Source organism: Dipodomys merriami, unplaced genomic scaffold (genome assembly GCF_024711535.1).
Source record: "Dipodomys merriami isolate MVZ:Mamm:240054 unplaced genomic scaffold, mDipMer1.0.p SCAF_3, whole genome shotgun sequence".
Classification (NCBI taxonomy): Eukaryota; Metazoa; Chordata; class Mammalia; order Rodentia; family Heteromyidae; genus Dipodomys; species Dipodomys merriami.
The window spans coordinates 15,285,527-15,310,175 of NW_027204492.1; the positions used below are offsets into that span (position 1 = coordinate 15,285,527).

A 24,649-nucleotide genomic window follows, 5' to 3' on the forward strand; every position below is an offset into this window, starting at 1 on the left:
AGCTTTTTTAAATTTGATGAAGGCTGACAAGTTTTCAAGCCAATATGTCTTCTGTCCCACTCGATCAATTTCAGTGAATTATGGCATAGGCTTAGAAGTTATGGACAAAAAATACTGATGAGGGCAAATTGATAAACCCATTGTTTTAAACTGAAATGAGAATGACAGTATTTTTTCAGGAAAGGAACTCTGCCTACAAAAAGAGAAATCAACAGGCAGTGGCGGCTTATACCCATAAATCTAGCTACTCAGGAGACTGAAATCTGAGATTCATGGTTCAAAGCCAGCCCATGCAAGGAAGATTGTGAGACTCATCTCAATAAACTACCAAAATAAAAGCTAAAAGTAGAGCTGTGGCTCAAGTGGTAGAGTACCTGCCTTGAACAACAAAGCTAAGGGATGGTGCTCAAGTCCTGAGTTCAAGCCTCAGTTCAAGCACGAAACAAAAGGGAGAAGCCAATAGGCTAGAAAAAGCTGCCAAATAATCAGGGAATGGAGTCCCCAAATTGGATTTTAGCATAGCTTTGATCGAGTTCAGGATGCCAATGTATTACATCAGACATGCTTATGTCAGGAATCACTTCCAAAATTCTGACTCATCTCCCAGGCCAACAAAGCCATGTCAGCATGTGAGTTACACCCCTGGTGTCATCCTAGGGCGTTTTTTCCCATCCCTGATGCTGGGGAATATTTCCATGAGGGCTTGGAGAAGTTTTGTGCTCAATGGCCAGAGCCTTCACTCTGGTCCTAGCTCTGTCACTAATTAGCTGTCATTCCAAGTAAGTCTTTTAGCCAATCTGCATGTTGGCTCCTTCAGTGACTAAAAAGAAACTTAATTTGATGGTTTCATGCCTTGTAGCTTTTGAAAGATTTTTTTTCTTAGCTTCATATTCAACAAGGAATCATTATGGTTATACAACTAATCTAACTTGGTCATTTTCTTTAGATTTTAGAAGATTTGTAAAGATCATCTAGTCCAGAGAACAGAGTTCCAGAGAGATGGGACTTTACTGAGTTAGTGCAGAATCAAGAGTTAGAGACAAGATTTCTCCGCTCCCCCATCCACTGCAATTTGTACTGCATTTATTTTTCAGTTATACATGAATGTGGTGTTAAAAATCTCAAATACTAAGCCGAGCATTGGTGGCTCACTCCTGTAATCCTAGCTACTCAAGAAGCTGATATCTGAGGATCACAGTTTGAAGCCAGCCAAGGCAGGAAAATCTGTAAGACTCTTATGAACTACAAAGCTGTAAGTGGAGCTGTGGCTCAAGTGGTAGAGCACTATGAGCAAAAAGAAGCTCAGGGACAGTGCCCAGGCCTTGAATTCGAGCAACGGGACCAGCACAAAAGATATAAAAAGAGCTTGTAATAATAATTTTTAAAAGTTCTCTGTCCCAGCCTTCCTCATTCCAAGTCCTTACTCAGAGGCAATCTTCTCTTTTATAGAAGCAGAATTCATTTATTACTTTCAACCACTCTTTTTCTCTATCTCCCCATATAGTTGTGAGATTCTTCCCCCAGTTATTTCTTAAAACAGCATGGAGGAAAGCCTATGTTTTATGTGTGCAATTCTATGAATTTAAGCAAATACAAAGTCATGTAAATGCCACCATAATCACTATACCAAACAATTCCTTCATCCAAAAGAATTTCCTCATGCTGCTCTTATAATGAACTCCTCCCTTACTCCCAAACTCCTGACAACTACTAATCTTATTTATGTTCCTACCATTTCCCCCTTTTCTAGAATGTGGTAGAAATGAAATGATATACGACCTTTTGAAATTGTGTTTCTGTTAGTTTAAGTATTTTGAGATTCATGTGTCAGTAGTCCATTCTTTTGTGTTGCTGTATACTATTCTTTAGCATGGATTACCAGAGTTTGTCCATTTACTACTTGAAGTACATTTGGATTGTTCACAGTTTGATAGCATTATTTTCAAGCTAGTCAGTTAATTTTTTTCTTGTCAGTCGTGGGGCTTGAACTCGGGGCCTGGGCGCTATTCCTGAGCTTTTCCACTCAAGGCTAGCACTCTACCACTTTGAGCCACAGCACCACTTCTGGTTTTCTGGTGGTTAATTGGAGGTAAGAGTCTCGTGGACTTTTCCCGAGCTGGTTTTGAACTGCAGTCCTCAGATCTCAGCCTCCTGAGTGGCTAGGATTGTAGGCGTGAGCTACCTGTGCCCAGCTCTGTTAATTATTTTTAACTTGAGACCATATAAATAAACCTCTGGGTTTTTTTTACCCATCACTTACTGTATATTGTCTTCCTTTTCAGCATAGTAAATGCTTGTGATTGATTTCAAAATATAAACCTCAATTTTTAGCCTCCATTTCAGATGGGTTGGAGGATGTAATTTTCCATGGGGTACGAAGGCTTATTTCAATGCTATCCAGCAGCCCTATTCAGACTTGCAGCCATTCTTAATGCCTCCTGCAATATAGGGGCTTTCTCTAGTACCAGAATTGCTTGGGGCTGGGATGATATACATGTCCTTTCTCCCCTGATCGTTGCTAACTCAGGCAGTAATTTGTTGGGGAAAAAAGCCTTTCTTCATGTGGACTTCAGCTTTTGTCTCTTGTGCCTTTTCTGTTCCAGCTGCCTTCGCCAGTGAACACAAAGCCACATTTCAAAGGACACTGACAAATTATCCCCAGCTGCCAGAAGGAGGTTAGTTTGCTTTATGTTCTGTGTCCATCTCCTCTAATAATGAACAGGTTAACTTTCTCAGGGGAACTGACAAAAGTAGAAATTGTCATCTCACCCAGATAGGATGGCTTTGCTTTTATAAGTGATGTGGATTTGTAATGTTTTTCTCCATTCCTCCTGCGACTACACCAGGAAATATAGTGTAAATGATCACAGACAGAATGCCTGATTTTTGCAAGAGTCACATTAATCTATTCTTTTTAAAAGTACTTTGAACATCTAAATTTGGTTTTGGTGGTACTGAGATTTGAACTCGGGGTTTTGCTCTCAGCAGGCATTCTATCACTTGGGTCTTGCTTTCAGCCTGTAAGTTATTTTTAAATTGACTAACAGGGTATCACCTCCTCAATGAGTAGCCATTTAAAGACTAAATGATGTCAGCCATGGCCATGGAGAGTTATAGGATGCAGAATATTCTACTTGCACTTTTGATCATCTTTGTATGTGTTTTATCCATCTGTCATCAGCATGGCAAAAGAGAAGTGTCTAATGTCTTGCAAATTATCCCATGTGTAGAAGGTACTCCTTAATGCTATATACATTGAAATGATATAAACTAATAGCACAGATCTATGATGGAGAAGCAGTCCATGTTAATGTAGAGAGTCAGTCATTTTCACACACTAATGGGAATGCAAACTAGTCCAATTTTTCCACAGGGTACCTTGACAAATTGTGGCAAACCTTTAACAATGCTCTCTTTAATCTTTTTAGCAGTGATTCTTTTTCTAAGAAATTAATATTTTAAAGATTATTATTTATTATTATTGTTACTAAGATTGTTATGTTGATCAAGAAAATTTTTAATATTTAAAAAGTTAGTAATGCCAATTATGTTGGTTTAATCATGACATTGTATACATTATATCAACTCTATATTATATCACAGTGTGTTCCATAAGTATATAAGTACATAAAAATTTAAACTAGTAATAGAGGTATACCAAAATAACTATGACATTCATCATAGCATCATTTAAAAATAAAGAAAAAACGCAAACAGCTTAAGTTGTTCATACTGTGAAATGCTATGTAGTAATACACTATGAAATTCTGTTTGATTTTTAACAATTATTTTTACAAGAATATTTAATGACATGGGAAAATGCTCACAGCATAAATTTAATAGAAGGAAGGCTATACAAATGAATATATGCTATAATTGTGTGTGTGTGTGTGTGTGTGTGTGTGTGTGTGTGTGTGTGTGTGTGTGTGTGTAAGAAAAGACTGGAAGGAAATAAATAGAAATATTAACAGTAATTAATCTTTCCCTTGTGGGATTGTGAGTGGCTTTCATTTTTCTTCTTTTTTGTAATGAGCTTAGCTTACCTTAAAGCCTAAAACATGCCATTTAAATTTGAAAAAATAACTGCTCGTTATGATAGATGGAGAGTGTACATTATAAAATTTTAGTAACACAGGGTAGATTTATTTCTCCAACCAAAATAAAAATGCCTCAGATGCCACATGGACAATCACAGCAGTGTTCATTTTACAGAAAGACAAAGCAAAACCCAAACGTCTTTTCAGCTTTAAGATCTCTGAGCCCCCATTTGATATTGAAAGACAAACATATTCATCCTTTTCTCTACATCTAGTTCCTTTTCATCCTTCTTTTTTTCCATCCCTACCCCCATCTTTAAACTGTCCAGATCTGTGGAACAAATGTTGAGCACACTGGAAATAAATAAAACATAATGACTTTAAGATATCACAAGGACTTCCCTTCCTATGTCCTAGTGGCAGCCTGCCCATCCTACTCCCCAGAGTGGAACAGAGTGTGAAAACTGCCAATTCTCAAAAGACAGAACAATTTAGGAAGCCTGGAAAGACTGAGATACAACATGTACAATTCTCTCTTCCCTCCCTTCTTAGGTTCACGTAAAATAAATTGGTGAGCTGTACTGGAGGGTAAAGAATACAAGACAAATGCTAGCCCTTAAAGGCAAATATATAAGTATATAACTGATGCTTTCACTCACTGGCTAGTATTCTACCAACTGAACCATGCCTCCAATCTCTGGGTCTTCCTCTAAATAACTGATATGATACCCATCTAAATGTTAGCACATACCTATAATCTTAAATTACTCAAGAGGCTGATTTCTGAGGATCACAGTTTGAAGCCAACCTGGGCAGGAAAGTCTGTGAGATTCTTATTTCCAAATAACCATCAAAAAGCTAGAAGTGGAGCTGTGGTTGAGCGCCAGCCTTGAGGGCAAAGCTAAGGGACAGTGCCCCAAGCCCTGAGTTCAAGTCCCAATACTGGCACCAGAAAAAGAGAACCTTATCAATGCACCCTAAGTTATAGATGAGGGCTAGCTAAAGGAACTTAAAAGTTGCCAAGCAGAAATTGCTGGAGGATTTTCCAAACATTGATAGAAAAACTAATGACATTTCTATATAAAATCTTCAAGAAGATAGAAGTGAAGGTCATAGTTCCCAATTCATTTTATACAGTTAATGTTACCCTTGTAATTAGCCTTACCAAAACCAGATAAAGAATTGACAAGAAAGTTAAACACCAGTATCACTCATAAATATACACACAAAACTTTACAACACAATAACAAATAAGCTGAGCCTAGTTGCTCACATCTATACTCTTAGCTACTCAGTAGGCTCAGGTCAGGAAATGGTGGTTCGAAGTCAGCCCAGGCAGAAAAAAAAAAACTCAAGATACCATCTTTAATTGACCAGGAAAAAACAAGACTGGAGGCATGGTTGAAGTGGTAGAGTTCTAACTAGGCAAGCAAGTCAAGGTAGTGAGAGGCACTGAGTTTTCAAACCTCCTGTGCAGCCAAATAGTGTATGTGTGCGTGTGTGTGTGTGTGTGTGTGTGTGTGTGTGTGTGTGTGTAAACATATATGATGTGGGCTGGGAATGTGGCTTAATGGTAGAATCTTGGCTAGCATGTATTAAGCCCTGGGTTGGATTCCTCAGTACCACATAAACAGAAAAAGCCAAGTAGCTCTGTGGCTCAAGTGGTAGAACACTTGCCTTGAGCTGAAGATCTCAGGGACAGTGCCCAGACACAGAGTTCAAGCCCCATGACGGAAAGACAAAAAAAAACATGTACAAGGTGTTTCAAATTCACTTACTCTATAGTATTCCCTCCATTTCAGATCTACGTTTCACATAGGAACAAAATCATGTATATTTGTTTTTTTAATTTAGCTTCTTTGTTTAACATGGTGATCTCTAATTCTATTTCTTTTCCTGCAAATGACAAAATTTCATTCTTAGTCAATAACAGTCCACTGTGTATATATATCATTCATTTGGTAGAGGGCTTTCTGAGCTGTTTCCATAGCTTGACAGATATCTAAATGTAGAAATGCAAGTCAATAAAAGAATGGTAGCCTTTTAAACAAATGGTAATGCACATTCATGAGGGGAAAGATGGCTCGTTGTAGTAGGAAAGGTCCTCCAAAGAAGCAGAAACTGAGCCTGGTGGTAGTGGCTCACACCTATAATCCTAGTTACTCAGGAGGCTGAGATCTGAGGATTGTGGTTCAAAGCCAGCCTGGGCAGGAAAGTCTGTGAGACTCTTATCTCCAATAAACTAACAGAAAATTGGAAGTGGTGCTGTGGCTCAAGTGGTAGAGCACTCGCCTTGAGCTGAAGAGCTCAGGGACAGCACCCAGGCCCAGAGTTCAAGCTCCACAACTGACAGGAAAAAGAAAAGAAAAGAAAGAGAAACAAAGCCGATAGTGTGCACGTATGCCTTCATGGGCATGTGTGCACATGGGAGGAATGGAAAGAGAAAGAGAGACAGAGAAGAAAACACAAGCTACACGATAGGAGGAAATATTTTCAAATGACATCACTGATTAATGAATCATATCTAAAATACATGAAGACCTTTTGAAAATATTCAACACTAAAACATTTTAGAAAATGGACATAAGAATTTGTTTTGCCAAGGAGGAACTATGAAAGATGTTAGCCATCATTAACCAGGAGGAAAATACAAATTAAGACCTCAAAAAGGAATATCACTACACGCCTATTAGAGGAAATTGAAATTGAGAGAGAGAGAAAGAACAAGAGAAAGAGGGGAGAGACAATACTGAATAGTGATGAGAATGTAGAGAAACCGGATCTCTCAGACATTGCATGACAATGTGAATTGCTACAAAAACAGTTTGGCAGTTTCTTGCAAAACTAAACATGCGATTACCATAGGACCTGGTAATCACACTCGTGGGCATTTATCCCAGAGAAATGAAAACTATGTCCATAAAATTCATGTACACAAATATTTATAGCAGCTTTATTTGTAATAGCAAAATGAAAAAGGAAAACAAAAATGGAAAAAAAAAAAAACCAAAACGTTCTTTGATAGGTGAATAGTTAAACAAACTGTGGTACATGAAAAGGAATGAACAAAAACTTGAATGGCCCCCCAGGGTATTATCCTGAGTGGCAAAATTGTTTGCACAAAGATTTCCACCACCGCTGGTTACCTCACCCCTGCGAACACTCCACATTCAATTCCTAGGATTCAATAGACAGTTTGATCAAACAAAACACAGCTGTGGCTAAGAGATGACAATTTTGAAGACAATATTTCTTAAATATTATCATTATATGCATGGAGAACACACACACACACACACACACACACACATAAACACATACACATGGGATTTTCTTGCAATTAAATCTCTGCCTCTTGACTCATTCTCCAAGATAAAACATAAAGGCCCGCAGAGCCAGGCTCAGATAAAGTAGGAAGGAGATGGCTGATAGCAGCACAGGAGAACGAATAACAGGGAAGAGAGAAAAATGAAATGGACAGAGGTACAGGGAAAGGAGTGAACCCATTTGGGTCTTGGTCAGTCGATTGACATGGGCTGGCTATTGGTCCCATCTGACAACTGATGTGGAAATAATGCTTTCTTAGGAAGGCCTTGCTAGAGCCCAACGCTAGGTTACATCCCTCTGCTATACATTCATATAATGCTCTAATCTATCCTTTGTATCTGTCATTATCATTGAAATTACACTTCAGCTGAAGTATGGCATGCCAAATAGGGATGTGTGGATTTATTTATTTCCCTGTCTAGCTCCCATTTGGGACCATCAGTTCCACGAGTGTAGGAATTCTGTCTTTGCCCCTTTTTGTATGCTCCAAGCACGTAACACAAAGAAGGTACTCAGTCCATACAGGCCTGATGAATAGAGGGAGGGTGATGAGAACCTAGGTGAATTTAAAATAGTTACTCCAAGTTATATTAAGGAAAATAAACTTGGATCTGTATTTATTAGCTCTTTCCAAACAGGAAAAACATTATCCCATGTTCCACACTGAATAAGATTAATAGATAGTTAATATTTACTGGAGTAAAAAATATTATTCAGCAACATGAGCTAATGATAACTAAACAATGTCATATGTACACTTGGAGGCCATTACACATTCTTTGGGATATGGTATCCTAAGCTCTGAATGTCCTCCATATAAAAATGTGGGTTTATACTAAACACAATGGCTCACACCTGTCATCCTAGCTACTCAGGGGGCTGAGATCTGAGGATCATAGTTCAAAACCAGCCGAGGCAGGAAAGTCAATGAGACTCTTGCATCCAATGGACCACCAGAAAATTGCAAGTGGTGTTGTGGCTTAAAGTGATAGAGCTCTAGCCTTGAGGCACAAAAGCTCACAGAAAGTACCCAGACCATAAGTTCAAGCCCAAGAACTGGCATTAAAAAAAAATCTCTTGAAATCATTCAGGGGTGACAGGAACATTTGCTACTTTAGAATTAGAATGTCTCTACCTCTTCAGGCTCATTAAAGACTAGTCCATATCAAACACTATGGTTTCCCTTAGATTTATTTCCCTTACAGTGAGTTGGAAGAGCACAGAGCATTTGAGAGGAGTTTGCACTTTAAAATTTGCCTTAAGAGCCCAAATGCTGTTCCTTGTGCTTCTTCAGGTTTCCCTGCGCCTGTCATTCACATGGGAGCTCCCCTTGCCAGCCAATGAGAAAGCACCAATTCCTCTAGTGGGAGCACTTGTGGGGTGCACATGTTACAAACCAGTACATTTGGGGAACAAGTCCAACCTGTTTAGCTCTTCACACATCTCAGTATACCAGAATTCAGCCCCAGGCCACTAAGCTGCTCCCCCCCATTTCACTCCAGTCCCTTAAAGGACACAAGGTCCTTCCTGGCTGAGTTCCACGCTCAGTCCCCAAGTTAACATTAAAATCTGCTCTACTCACAGTCACCTGACACCAGAGCTATTGCTCAACTATTCCTTGTTCCCACACCCGGTGTTGTTTAAACTAGCTATTTCTCCCCACGTTCTGTACTAAGTCAGCTCCCCGTACCTCCAGCTGTTAATCTGCAGTGTTGTTATTTTTTTTTTGTCCCAGTCCTAGAGTTTGAACTCAGGGCCTGGGTGCTGTCCTTGAGCTTCCTTAGCTCTACCACTTGAGCTACAGCACCACTTCTGGCTTTTCCTGACTAGTTTATTGGAGATAAGAGTCTCATAGTCTTTTTTGCCTGGGCTGGCTTCCAACCTTGGTCCTTAGATCTTAGCCTCCTGAGTAGCAAGTATTACAGGCATGAGCCACTGGCGCCCAGCTTAATCTGCTGTTCTTGATTCATTGAGTCCCTTCCCCCAACTTTCTCCCTCTCACTTATGTCTTGCCACCTCTACATGCTGTCCAGAGTCCCTCTCCCCTCGTCACCAGGTTCTAGTCTAATCTTTTTCTTCCCAGTGCCCTCACTTTACTTGTGTTCTGGTCCTGCTTCCTAACTCCTGGGACTTTTACACACCAACAATTTGCAATGGATTCCAGAAGTCGCCTAAGTCTTCACTGAGTGGAGAATCTAAATTCCAAGACAGAGCAGAGCATGGGAGAGGACCTATGGGAAAAATATGTGTGTACGTATGTATATTCCCATCATTGGCACTTGTTAGGGACTATAGTTCACAGTAATTTTTCAAATCTATTTGATAAAAAACTAGAAGAATCTGAAGTTTCCCAGCATACATAGAAAGCGATAAATGCTGAAAGAGATGGAAATAGTAATTACCCTGATTTGATCACTGGGGAATTTGTTCATGTATGGAATTATCACATTGCCCTCCATCAATATGTGCAATTTTTTAAATAATTAAAATGTAGCATAAAAGATATAAATATTATAGATCTTCCAAAAATTTTTTACTAGCTTACATTAGTTATGGGAGAGGGATTTCATTGTTACATTTCCATATATTTAAAATATATTGCAATCAATCTCACTCTTTCTTTTCACTCTCCCTGCCCCCCAAAAAAAGTTTCTCAATAGGTTTCATTGTTCTATCTTTATAGACGCAAACAATTTATTTCAGACCTACATATTACAAAATGGACAGGCTAATCAAATCATAACCAAAGCAAATCGGCCGAAGAACACTTTTATACCATTTTCCTGTGTGCATACTTTTTGTAGATGAGGCTTGTTCAAAGTACCCCTTGAAAGACACGAGTACCAAAACCTTATAAATTGGGCTTTCTAGGATCAACCACATTTTTTTTTCTAAGCAGGGAGGAAAATTGTTCCAGTTCATAAAAACAAGAAATATGTTGACAGATCCTTTTTTTTTTCCTGCATGAAACTTGCCCCGTTTTTTTATATCTTGGAGGTTAAGAAGGGAGAAGGAAAGAACAACAACCTAGGTTTTCAACCCAGCCCCTCCTCACCCTGCCTGCCTCATTAAACCTAGCAAGACTCATAAATAACTTGATGAGCTCTGGCAGAGGCCATCCTTAGAAGCCAGTGAATAGAGAAGAAAAGAAAATTTGGCAACATCTTGCTGGTGCCACTCCTTCATGCTTTCTGCACTATTCCTGGGCCCTCTTTTTATGAAATAGTTGGGAGAATTGAGGAAAGAAAGGGCTCATGTGGGCCACGTGTTAGTGCCTCACGCCTGTAATTCTAGCTACTCAGGAGGTTGAGATGTGGGGATCAAGATTCCAAGCCAGCCCAGATAGGAAAGTCCTTGAGACTCTTACCTCCAGGTAACCACCAGGAAACCAGAAGTCAAGCGATGGCTCAAAGTGAGCAAAAATAAGTCAAGTGAAAGCATGAGGTCCTGAATTCAAAGCCCAGTACTGGCACATGGTAATGGAGGGGGCTACATGGATGAGTCAATGGTAAGATGCTTGCTTATCATGTGTGAGGCCCTGGATTTCATCTCCAGCATGGCAAATAATACCAAGAGCTGCCTCTTCCTGTAGCTTCCTTGCAGTAACAGTGCCCATGAGAATTTCTGGCTTCTATGAGGAGAAAAGCAGCTCTGGGAACCACGGGGCCTGGCTCTTGTTCTAGTCACTTACCAGGGTGTGTCCTGTGTGGGAAAGTCATCTAAACTCTCTGGGCCAGGATAGTCTCCCCTCTAACAGGGGCTGATAACAGTGCCTATCTCGGAGCATTGTAAAGTTTGAATGGTTCACAGCCCCCTAAGTAGAGTGCCTGGCATATTGTTAGTGCCCCATTAATGACAGTGAGAAAGAAGACAGCAAGAAAGTGAGATGACCTTGGGTTTCTCTGAAAAGAAGGGGCCATCTGCCATCTCTGGCTTCCCTCTGCCATTGCCTTTGACAGTGCAATCCAGGGGATGCTTTGAAGCCCTTTGGGTTTAAACAGCTGTGATTTGATTTTCTACCTCCTAGATGTGCTGTAGAGGGTAGAAAGTTGCTCTCTGCTACCTTCAATGGCTTTAGAAGGAATTCGGTGTGTGTGTGTGTGTGTGTGTGTGTGTGTGTGTTTGTGTGTGTGTGTGTGTGTGTTTGTGTGTGTGTGTGTGTGTGTGAAAGAATTTGGGGTGTGTGTGTGTGTGTGAAGGAATTTGGGGTGTGTGTGTGTGTGTGTGTGTGTGTGTGTGTGTGTGTGTGCCCAAATGAAGCCTGAGCTTGTATTTGCTCGCAGTGAATTTTAAAATGTAGAAGATGATGAGTTTGTTTACTAAATAAATATGTGTGTGTTTGGATCCATTTATCATCTCTCTGTCCCTTGGCTGAGGGCTTCAAAAGCAGGATGGGCAGTAGGGTAGGAAAATGCAAGCTTCTGGTCTTCTTGGACCCACAAATTATTTACAGAGCACAGGATTTACAGTCAGGAAAGATTTTTTTTTTACAGAAATGGGCAAACCCTAGATGCTCTCTATGTACACAAACCTCCTTTCCAACAGTTATGAAAGGACATTTTAAACCTTAAATGAGAGCCCTGTTGGCAGTACAAGTTTAGCACTAAGTTTCATCAAAACATCATATTGACAGGAAGGAGATCACATGGAATTGCCACCTTTGGGTCCTGATGTCTCGAGAATAATGTTGTGACTTGGGAAGTAGGCAGGGGCCTGCTTTGCACTGCCTCCATTCTTCGTGCAAGCATACCTAGCTAGCCAGATAGGTATGTATGTATATAATTATATAGAGAATTCCACTTAGGGTCAGGCCAACTTGAACAACTCAATCCAGAAGTCTAAATGTGAATTCTACCCTTCATAGAAGAAGTCCCCCCTCTGGCAGCTGCTCTCTGCCAGCTGCCTAACCAGCTGCCACTAAGCCAAAATTACTCCCACCTCGGAGTCTCTGTATCAGGGTGTTATAAACACACTCCTTGGAACTCATCTACTGATCTGTTAGCCAGAATTCCCTTGCCCCCACTGGAAGTCAACTCTGACTTTCACCAATAGTTTTCAATTTTCACAATAAAAGAGCAACTTGGGGCTGGGAAGGTGGCTCAGTGGTAGAGCACTTGCCTTGCACGCATGAGGCCCTGGGTTCAATTCCTCAGCACCACATAAGCAAAAAGAAAAAAGCCGGAAGTGGTGCTGTGGCTCAAGTGGTAGAGCGCTAGCCTTGAGCTGAAGAGCTGAGGGACAGCACCCTGGCCCCGCGTTCAAGCCCCAGGGCCAGCCCAAAAAAAGTATCTAATAAGAAAGCTGAGACAATATTATTTAAAGATAATAAAAATGAATTTAATAAAGAGGTATAGAATCAAGGATTCCGGATCTGCATTTTGTTATTTTTGTGGCAAGAGACCATCACATGGGCAATTCATTAAATATATATTAATTTTCCAGCAATGTAGTATGAAAATCAGCACATCAAATAAAATATTTAACACCCAAGAAAAGCCAAATGCATATTCTGCATGTTTGTCCTCCAGTGGCATTTCTATGGAAGAGAACCTTATTTAAAACAAATGTCAGAACAGAAGTTGACCTTATGGAGGGCACTGAGAATCCATGGGCACATACGGTTTTCAGATGTTACCCATAAAAAGCATCATCCTCAGCCCTGCCCATGGTTCGTATGCACAGCCAGTGCTCATGTTTATCCATCCTTGTGTACAGGTGTCTTCACTTGTTTGTAAATCCTTCACAGAAAAACCCTGGTAGTCACATTGTTTATACATGTTCAATGCAAAATACAGATTAGTAGATCCATCGTGTGGCACACCATTGCTTGGTGTCAGAACTAGAAGGGCATCTCCAAATGTGGAAAGTCTCTGGCTAGCCTTTGAGCTTTCTGCGATCAGCATTGGAACGGAACTCTGTTGTCTTCCCACAGCTGAGACATTCAGGTAACTCTGAGCCCCAAATGGAGACTTTTTTAAGCTATCTAGGTATCTTGGAGGGGTAGAGACTTGTCAAGTGTGGCATATGGCTTTTGCCTAGGGAGGAAAAGAGTTGGGAATGTCCACAATCCCTAGGTAGGGGACGTTCTAAAGACAGATGTTATAGAGACATCATCAGGAACAGTTTGCCACCACTTGCATTGCTTTCCCTCCTTTCCCCAGCCCTGTCTGCCATCTCTTCTTTTTTCATCCACTTGCACATACATTCCTCCAGTATTTACCAAACACCTATTTCAGGCATGAGCCAGAGTGGGAGTATACAGAAGGCGTTTGTTTTCTTCTCTCTCTCTCTCTCAATGGGTCTTCTCTCCTGCTCTCTCTCCCCATAATTCAGTGGTAACAGAGGTGGGATAGAGGAGCATCCAAAATCCATCCCTGTAGGAGAAGGAGACATGTGTGCCAGGAATTTTCAGCAACTCCCCCAAGGAGAGTGGCAGATTGATGGGACTCTAGTTGGGACTCACTAGGGAGTGGAGGGAGATGGGGGCAGATGGAACCCTGCAGCCAGGCTGTCTGCCTGGGCCTATTCTATAGCTCCCATTTATGAGACCCTTGCTCTGTGCCAGGCCTTGTACGTGCAGTTTCTCATACCACTTTTAACCTTCCAATCCTATGAGGTTGCTTTTGTTGTAACTTCCAGGTTTCTATGAGAAAACTGAAGCTGGGGGCGGGGTTGGGGGGGAAGGAATATGACTTGTCCAGGCTCACATAGGCAGGATGTGAGTGACAGAGTCCTAATGCAAGCTTAGGTCGGTCTAGCTAACAGAGCTGAGCTTTTGCTACGTCTATGCAGAAGCAGGATAGTTCAATGGATGAGTGATTTTGTGTGTTACAAGACACTTGGAATGGAACTACACTTTTATTCACTACATATGTCACTTGGGGTGTTATTGTTCTAAACATTGGTTTTCTTCTGTGTAAAATGAAGGTAATAATAATATAATAACAATAATACTTTTCGAGGGTTGTGGTGATCATTGAATGCAACATTCTTAAACACTTTTGTGTCATTATTTGAAAGTGTTACTTATTTCGGAACTCAGAATTTAAACTCATTAGTGAGGGTGTGTTTTGAATTTCCATACCCACTGATAAAGAAGCCTTCCTATTTTTGTAGTCAGATTTTTCCCCCTAGTTTCCATAGCCCAACCCCACCAAAGACACAGGACAGCTGTCGTTTTGTGCCAAGACTTTCTGTCCATTTCCTAAGTAAGCAAAGAACAAAGAATGTGTCACATCCTCATCCCTTATTTAGGGTCATGCCCTTTGAGAATGTCTTCTGTTTCAGCTTCTATCTCTAGACAGTTAGGAAAAAAATGAGTGAACAACCCATAGAATGGGCACCTGCTTAAGTCATTGCCCCAATGTGAGCATGCTAATCCCCGGGTTTATGAGAGGTTTGCTTTCCATACAACATGGAATGGGCCAGCACTTCTGGTTTTAATACCCCAGTCTTGATTTCTAACAGGTGGGTGCCACAGTTGTTCAGCTCTTGCTATGAGCCAAGTCCATAGCTCAAACAATATAAGATTCTTCATAAAGAGCTAGAGAAAGCACCAAATGGCATTTGTGAGGGAAATATGTGCAATTCTTTACTCCAGTGTTTCAAGCTAGTGGTTTTAGCCAGAAAGGAAGACTGCTCCAGCCATGCTGATTTCTTCATGTCCTCTAAATGGCTTCTTTCTATTAAGTGAGCAGGAAAGTATTTGCAAAGACCCAAGTGATACCAGAGATAAAGGTTGCCTAGGAAATGGCACTTGCCAAATGCCAGTGGCTCAGGCCTACAATCCTAGATACTCAGGAGGCTGAGATCTGAGGATAGTGGTTCAAAACCTGCCTAAGGCAGAAAACTCTTTAAGACTCTTATATCCCACCAACCAGCAAAAGGCTGGAAGTGGGGGTGTGGCTCAAATGGTAGAGTGCTAGCCTTAAGCAAAAAAAAAAAACTAAGCAAGAGAGGCCCTGAGTTCAAGCCAAAGAGAGAGGGAGGAGGGATGAGGGAGGATAGGAGAGAGGGAGGATAAGAGGGAGGGAGGGAGGAAAGGGAAGGAAGGAAAGAAGGAAGGAAGGAAGGAAGGAAGGAAGGAAGGAGGCATTAATGGAGCGTTGCCCACTGGGTTGGTCATTTGGCTGTTGTACAGCCCTTACCCTGCCATGCAAGCTCTCTCAACATTGTTTTGAAAGACATGATGAAATCAGAACAAGACACAATCTCTGTCTTCAGAGTGTAATTAGGAATATGTATTTCTCTGCTTCTGTAAGAAATATAAAACTTTGAGAATACGTAGGAGTCTTTCTCTATCAGGAAAATTTATTGGGTGAACATGCAGGCCATTCTTCATCATTTGGTGTGGCCGTATCTGGTGGCTTTGTGGAGAAGCCATCTACATTTCCCTTGTCAAACTATATTGGGACAGCCTGAATATATAGCATGTCCCCAAGTTCATTATGTTCTGGGTATACATGCAGCTCATGGAACAAATGTGTTATATTGAAATAGGAAATGACTGCCTGCTCTCAAGAAGTCTAAAATATAAGGAGTGATAAAATATAAACAGTAATCTAGAATTATCTACTCAACTGAATTTCTGTCTCATTTATTGCCTCTTTTTTTTCCACTTTCCTCTACTTGAAAAGTTATTAGCTTAGCCTACCTCCCCCATCACCCTAGCCCCTGACACCCATAAACAACTTCTGCCTCTATTTTTGACTACTTTCCCTTGGTTCTTTTCTGTGTTGTTATATGCTAGAAAAAAAAGAACTATAGAAGCCCTGTGAACATCGTGTATAGTTCCAGCCTGCCTTTGCCACATACTAGCTGTGTGTGTTTACTGGGTTTCTTCACCTTCCAGTCCTCAATTTCTTCTTCCTTAAGATGAGGCTAATAATAACACTCCCTATGGCACAGGGTTGCAATGAGAATTAAAAGTGATATCATATGGAGAGCCCTTAACACAGTGTCTTAATGAATCTCAGGTTGTGTACAGCCAGACAGCTGCTTTTGTCTAGAAAACGGACTGTTTCTATCCTCATTCCCATTTACTTCAGAAGAAAAAGAAACTTAAAAAAAAAATACGGAGTCTTTTGAGAGCACGTGGAAAAGTTGTTTATCTCTATACAAGACAAAATATTCATGTTTCACCAAGCACTGGTGGCTCATGCCTATAATCCTGGCTACTCAGAAGACTGAGATCTGAGGATTGTGGTTCAAAGTGAGCCTCAGCAGAAGAGTGTATGAGACTCTTATCTCCAATGAACCAGCATAAAGGCCAAAGTGGCTCAAGCGACAGAGTGTCCGCCTTGAGAAAAAAGAAAAAAACAAGCTAGAGGCTCTGAGTTCAAGCACCAATACCAGCACCAAAATACCTCAATAAGGTCTGGGAAGGTGGCTCAGTGGTAGAGTGCTGGCCTTGCATGCATGAGGCCTTGGGTTCAATTCCTCAGCACCACATAAGCAGAAAAAAATGAAAGTGGTGCTGTGGCTCAGGTGGTAGAGTGCTAGTCTTGAGCTGAAGAACTGAGGGACAGCACCCAGGCCCAGAGTTCAGGCCCCACAACCGACAAAAAAAAATACCCCAATGGCCTAGTTATCCTGAACTTTGTTCCGTTCTTCCACTGCAGAGAATGCTATATCCTGGTGGGAGGTGGCCTTGTGGGAAACTAAACCGCCCTTCCTTCCATACCTCTTGATATCCAACCTAAGCATTCTGAGCTACATTGAAGAGCTCATGGCTGGGTCTGAGAAATTGCTATTTGTTGGGATTGGGTCAGGTTCTTAAGGAGGTACACAGAGCTTCTGGAATATGGGGATCATCTGTCTCCTGGAAAGTTGCTGTCACCCCATCTACCATTGCTGTCACATCAGTGGTACCTTGCATTCTAGATTGTTTTCTAGGAAATGAGGCCCAGCTTTCTGCAAAAAGCATAAATTATACACTTACCTAGGGTGTAACTAGACCTGCCTTCTCTGGCCTGTGATACAACCCAAAAGGAACCACTGAGAATATTTTTTCTCTTGCTCTTTTCAAAGCTTAGTCTATCCTAGAAAGCCTCGTTCTGGCCTACAGAGCCATGCACCTCCTGAGAGCTTCCCTCACCTTCGCCCCCAGTGGTGGCAAGGGTTGCTCCCAGAACCCCTTGAGCTTCTCTTGGCTCTGTCTAAAAATCAGTTCTTAGGCTTGGAAGGTGGCTTCGTGGTAGAGTACTTGCCTAGCATGCATGAGGCCCTGGGTTCAATTCCTTGGTATCACATAAACAAAAAAAAGTCATTAAATAAATCATAATTAAATTTTGCCCCTTCTACATAATTCAACCATCAGGAATTCTAGCAGATTTCTCCATGTCTCTTGGAGTGGTAGTCCATAGGCCAAGCCACTTAGGCCTTTCTCTTCCTTTCAGAAGGATTAAGGCATAATAAGGTCTTGCAGTTGTGCGTGCATTATAAACAAGCCAGGCTAGTTGGAAAGGCATGAGGCCCCCAAATCACTTACCTAACCTTGATCTTGACCAAGGCTCTCTACCCTGCTGGCCTCTATTTCCACACTTTAGTCCATGATCCTTGCCTTTAGGGACCTTACAAGGCAGCTGCAAGTAAGTATCAAGAGGGATGATGAGACATAACTCTAAAAGTTGTTCAAAAATGAACAGAAAAAAAGGCTGATGATGAACTGAGTATTTTTTTGTTTCTTATTTAGGTAGAAGCTGAATGAATCAGAATAGCTAGAAAGAGAATTTCTGTCCCATTAGTATAAGATTCTGTGACAGAATGTTCTGTCTGTGTGTGTGTGTGTGTGTGTGTGTGTGTGTGTGTGTGTGTGTGTGATAGGTATTTAAGAATGCATACAGATGGCAAACATTCATGCAGAACATGCTGCACTTTCTAGACAAATGCTCTACCACTTGAGTTACACCCCTAGTGCCAGAGGCTATTTATGTGGGTCTTGTCTTGAAAGTCATTCAATATCAACCAGGTGCTGGTGGTTCATGGCTGTAAGAAATTCAAGTATTGCAGTTCGAAGGCATGCCAGGCAGGAAAGTCTGTGAGACTCTTGCTTCCAATTAACCAGCCAAAAGCTGGAAGGGGAGTTGTGGCCCAAGTGGTAGAGCACCAGCCTTGAGTGAAAAAATGAAGGGGCAATGCCCAGATCCTGAGCTCAAGTATCAGTACTACCACAAAAAAACCTGATTTTTTTGCTCCATTTAGATATCTTGTATTAGTATAGACATTCTTCTCTGCTCATAGAGCATTTGCTGTCCTGATAATGTCTTTGCCACAAAGCAAGGCATTTCTACCTTCTGCAATATGCATTCTAAACTGTAGGTTTCCTAGAAACCACTGGCAACCTTCCTATCAAAGGAGCCTTTTCGGAGCTTTTTGTGCTTCTCGGGAGCCAAAAGATGGTGGATGGTCTCAATTAAAATGTATGCGCATGCACTAAGAGGTCACATTCTGGGTATGATGTATGCATGCACGCACGTGCGTGCACACACACACACACACACACACACACATACCCTTAAGTGACCATATATATACATATATATACATATATATATATAGCTTTCCTGTACCCAAATTCTCAATTTGAGAGAGAGAGAGAGAGAGAGAGATGCCTGACTGTTTTCCAAAAGCCATCTAGAGCCCTCATTTATTGGCACAGGTATATCAGAGAGGTGGAGACACCCTGGCAGGAGCATCTAATCCCATTCTCTGCATCCTCATGGTAACACCTTGAAATCACCTCAGGTCAATGGTCCTTTATTTGGTTTAGGCAGAATTCCAGAGGCTAACTAATGGGTTAAAAATGTGACTGGGGCTGCTGTGGGCTTCAAAGCATTACACAGACACAAACCTACCTTGTCTTTTCAAATGATAAAGGACTCTAGGGTTTTGTGGCAAACAGTGTCGTTTTCTGAAACAAATCAAACTCAAATAAATGATTATATTAAAACCTAAACTGAATTAGAGGCATGCACTTGGGATTTTCCTTACATTTTATGGAAATTATGAAATACATCCCTCTGTTTAAAATTAAACCAACTCAGCGTCTCTGCATGAAAAAGAAGGAGTTCCCATGACCTGAGATTTGCAATTTCACTGAAAATACAGCTTATTGTATTTATTTTAAAATATTTGTGTTCAGCTATGGGATGCTTTACCATTGTCGTGAAGCCTTGATTATGCTTTGATTTCACATTGGACTACTTACCTTTTAGTTACCGAATTTGTGACTCAATGAAAATCTCTCTCTTCCAAAGAGTTTGGACTCGTGTTTATTTCACAACCTTTATTTGTGTATGAGATGAACCATGACATTTAAACTACGCTTGATAGCTTAGCAGATTATAAGAATAAAACCAGATGGCCCAAACAAAAAATAATACTTTGATTGCTTTCAAATTCAATGTCAAAAATTAAAAACAGCTTTCAAAAAGCCTTGACTTTTTTTTCCAGACACGACTCTGAGTCATTTATATGTTCATGTGCCTTCCTGCCCAGCAAAATGTGAAGTATAGAAAACAAAAAAATAACAATAATGATTTGGGGACTGAGAAGTATTTTTCTTCTCGTTTTCTATATCTCCCAATTTTTCTGCAATTACTTTGAGAAGAAAAAAAATTAATGACGGCTTTTTAGTGTAATTTTAATGGAGTCTTTTTCAGGACACACTCAAGGTGTTTTCAGGCTTTAGCAGTTCATAATTCTTCTTCCACACATATGAATAATGTGCAGTTACTTTAACACTGCGCTTCATGGGGTTGAAAAATAGAAGTGGCCCCCGGAGTCTTTAAAACAAATGCAAATTCTACAAAAGCAGTTATTTCATTTCAAACTCACTTTCATGTACCTTCAATATCATTAGTATTAATCACAATCCTCACTTTCTTTGAGAGCAGTGAACCAACTAATTCTTTTTACACTGGGCTATAAAAGAAACTCGATTTAAAAAGGCTGTCAAAGCTTGCAGTAGTTTGCAGGGCAAAGTTAGAATGTGACTGCTCGTGTTTCTAAGTGAAAGAGTTCACAAAGTCTTAGGATCTTTTTTTTTTCCATTCTGGGTTTGTAAAAAGAATTTTTATTCCAACTTGGATTCATTTTTCTTCAAATCAGCTGCAAGAAAGTGAACTCGGTGTTACAAATCAAAAGCTCTGACAGTTATATTTCCCTGAGATAATTACATGCTGGTTTGGACTTTCCTTTTCCCCCTCTGTTTTCCTTTGTTGTGACAACAAGATTCTGGGAAAACAATATACAAATGCTCACAATACTGCCCTGGGTATATGGAATTTTTAAAATAAGGAAGTCTTGAACCAAAAAGCTTCCAAGAGCCTATGGAGTGAGTTCTTTCCAGATGTGGAAATGTTTAGCTAATTCCTCTCTCCCTCCTCCATGTGAAGAGTTCATATTTGTCTCAAACAACATCACAAGAGATGGGGAAACAAAAATCCTGTCTGCTTTCCAGGAGATTTGTGTGAAACATCTCACTTTGCTCCCTAATTTTTTAAAAAAGGTATACACTTCAGCTTTTGTTTGCTTTAAAAAAAAATCTTTTTCTTCCTGGCACTAAAAATGTTCTGTGTTTAGACTAATATTCGAACTCTTTGGGAGACAACATTAAGAAATAGCATTCGTAGTGAGAAAATTTCCATCTACTCTTTTAGTGATTTTTGAAATATATGATACATTATTAACTGTAATCACCATGCCATGCAATAGATCTCAGAAATTTATTTTTCCTGTCTAGCTGAAACTCTGTACTACCATCTCCCCTTTCCCTAACTACAGCCCTCACTCCAGCTCTCTGCAAACCACTATTCCACTGTCAACGTTGAGAAAAATATGAGATGATGGATATGTTAAACAGTTGGATTTAATCATTGGACATTATATACATGTTATCATAATATCACATTGTTCCCCATAAATGCAATCAACCCAGCACCCACAGATTTTACATTCACAGATCAAAAAATATCTGGGGGAAAAATCTATATCTCTACTAACTGTACATGCCCTGTTTTCTTGTAATTATTCCCTAAACAGTACAACACAAATCCATTTCCATATACTAAAAAAAAATCCCTGCTAAGCAGCATTTTTAGCAAAAAAAAGAAGAAGAAGAAGAATGAAGAATGAAATGAAGTGATATTACCTTCTTCCTTTTTTCTTCTTTTTTATTTGTTTAGACTAACCCCTTCCATTTTGTTTATAAGAACAAAAAAGGTGGGCTGTTTTGTTTATAAGAACGAAAAAAGTGAGCTATTTTGGTTTCTCATGATCTCACGCTTTTGCTAATCTACTTTTATCATTCTTGGTGAGAGATATAAGTATATTTCAAATATGTGTACTTGTGTTCTTCTGAGCATCACTTAAAAAGCAGGTTTGATTCCAGGAAAGAGAGAGAGAGAGAGAGAGAGAGAGAGAGAGAGAGAGAGAGAGAGAGAGAGAGAGAGAGAGAGAGAGAGAGAGAGAGAGAGAGAGAGCTCCTATGCTTAAAATGAAACATTCCACTACTTTAAATGTAAAGGATTTATTAAGAATTAAGTGTATTAAAGAGTTCTTGAAAAAAAAAGAGAAGGAAAAACTCTGGAGGAGCTAATGGGCAATATATATACATAAACCACATTTTGAAAAACAGAAAGCTTCTTGTACTCTGTAGCTGCAAGGAAAGCAAATATTTTGCAGCCAGGTGCAATGGGCCTCTCTGTGGCTCACTTCAGAACGATGTGTGTCATAGTTGAGCCCAACTCTCTTAGACAAATGTATCTCAGCTCATTGTGAGGCAAATTTGTCATCAAGTCCAAATGGAAGGGGGTCTGGTCATGCAAACCCAGAGACCTATTTTCTAGTAGTGCAGCTATTGGAGCAGAAAGTGGGACAAGGTAAGTGGTGCTGTCTGGATTTTCCCTTCAGCTTGGAAGATTGCTGGAGACTTTTAACCAGAACTCTGTCCATAGACCCTGGGCCACTAAATACCTTTACACACACACACACACACACACACACACACACACACACACACACACACACACACACACACACACACACACACACACACACACACACACACACACACACCTCCATTTCCCATCTCCAGCCTCTCCCCTCTTTCTGGCCCCTGAAACCAGAGCTTACCTTCTCCTCCCTTTCCCCAGATACACACACACACACACACACACACACACACACACACACACACACACACACACACACACACACACACACACACACACACACACACACCTCCATTTCCCATCTCCAGCCTCTCCCCTCTTTCTGGCCCCTGAAACCAGAGCTTACCTTCTCCTCCCTTTCCCCAGATCCACACACACACACACACACACACACACACCTCCATTTCCCATCTCCAGCCTCTCCCCTCTTTCTGGCCCCTGAAACCAGAGCTTACCTTCTCCTCCCTTTCCCCAGATCCCATCCCACTAGCACATCTCATCTAGGTGTCAGAAAAGCCAGTTGATGTGATAAGTTCACACTGTGTTACAAATGACTTGTGACCATCCTCCAGCAGCTACTCCTTTCTGTCTCTGTCTCTGTCTGTCAGTATGCCTCTCTCTCTGTCACACACACACACACACATAGACACACACACACACACACACACACACACACACACACACACACACACACACACACATACACACACACAGCCCTTTCCCCATCCCTGGGAATGGCAAGCAACAGCAGAAGAGCAAATGCCCCATTTTTTTGATGACCTGTATTCAACCAAAAGGAGCCATTCCCAATGTTTGGCATAGAGCTGAGCCTTTGCAAACTCATTAGCAAGTACACTGTGCTCCTCCTAATCACCCTGCTCATCCCTCTCACCTGAGGATTGCACAGTCTTGAACGTTGTACTGACTTCCTTTTAAAGCTTTTTCTGAACTCAGGGATATGCTGTCACCCACATAGACATCTTCATTTATTGCTTCCATCACATGGCCATCTGTTCCTGGCTTGGAGAAAACCAGAGGAAATGGATTCTGTCCTGTCCAAGTTTGGAGATTTGTTCTAAAATGATCCCACAAAACTCACTGATGTCCCTGAACCCCGTCTTTCAGACTGATTCAGTACAGTGATTGGAGAAGTGGGTGTGGAGCGAGGAGGTCATCTAAAATGATTGCTTGAGGAGCCGCCATCTTGTTTCTCAGAGAATCTAGGCATTTTATAACTCTATTTGGATTATCTATGAGAATAAGGAATGTGGGAGGAGTATAAGAAAGACATCTGAGAGAGAGAGAGAGAGAGAGAGAGAGAGAGAGAGAGAGAGAGAGAGAGAGAGAGAGAGAGAGAGAGAGAGAGAATCGGATGGCTTAACTCCTGAGCAAACACAGCTTTAAACTTGAGTCTCAGTTTGGGGATGTTCATAAACCGAACTGGGATGAAAAAATTGTTTCCTTGACCTAGTCTTGGAACTATTTAACAAGGTGGTTTAAGTTCAGAGCCCAGCCTAGGCTGTGTGAAGTGATGTCAAGGAAAGAAAGGAGAGAAGGAAGGGAAGGAGAGAGAGAGAGAGAGAGAGAGAGAGAGAGAGAGAGAGAGAGAGAGAGAGAGAGAGAGAGAGAGAGAGAGAGAGAGAGAGAGAGAGATTCCTGAAGCATGCTTACACAAGGTAGTCTCCTTTACACCAAGACAAGAATGGAGAAGTGAGGGGTGATTTTCTCAGCTACCCAAAGGAAGCTCAGCATACAACATAAAGCATGTATAATTCTGGACCAAGTGGTTTGTTTATTCAACTGGTGATTCATCCAGGACCAACTCACATCAGGATTTATTTGTTTTTGTTGTTGTGTTGTTTGTTTTAGTTTGGAGGCCTGAGGAAATGTACAGAGATAGGATATGGCGTGTGTGTGTGTGTGTGTGTGTGTGTGTGTGTGTGTGTGTGTGTTTGTGTGACTGCTGCTTCTATTTTTGCTTTGTGGGGTGAGGGGGGAAGCAGCCCGGGGAGAGAGGTTTAAGAATGAACAAAGAGAAAAGGAAGGAGCCAGGCGAATCCCTTTGGCTTCTCTTTATACCCCAACACTCACAAGAGAATGAGGAGTCATTAAAGAAGGACAAGGTGTTTGAGCTATATCAATGAGAAACAAAGTGTTTCATCCAGGCCAATGCATTTGACTAGTCCACCCCTATGCTATGGTTTCCATTAAAGAATATAGCCATTTCATCAAGAGCATAGGAAAAGAAAGAGCTACATCTTTGCAACTAGGGAAGAGGGAGGAAAGAAAGGTCTTCAGCTGTCTTTTAGCCCAGCTCTCTGCTGTCTTTTA

At 40.9% G+C, this 24,649-nt stretch overlaps 1 protein-coding gene across 4 annotated transcripts in view; it reads left to right on the top strand.

Annotated features, from left to right (window-relative positions):
* Plac1 (placenta enriched 1) overlaps positions 1-24,649 on the top strand; it is a 143,961-nt gene that overhangs the window by 114,073 nt on the left and 5,239 nt on the right. For all 4 annotated transcript variants that reach the window (XM_070038926.1, XM_070038927.1, XM_070038924.1 and 1 more), the window contains exon 2: positions 2,604-2,675. The gene's annotated coding sequence lies outside the window, so the exon portion shown is untranslated. The remainder of the gene's footprint in view (positions 1-2,603; positions 2,676-24,649) is intronic.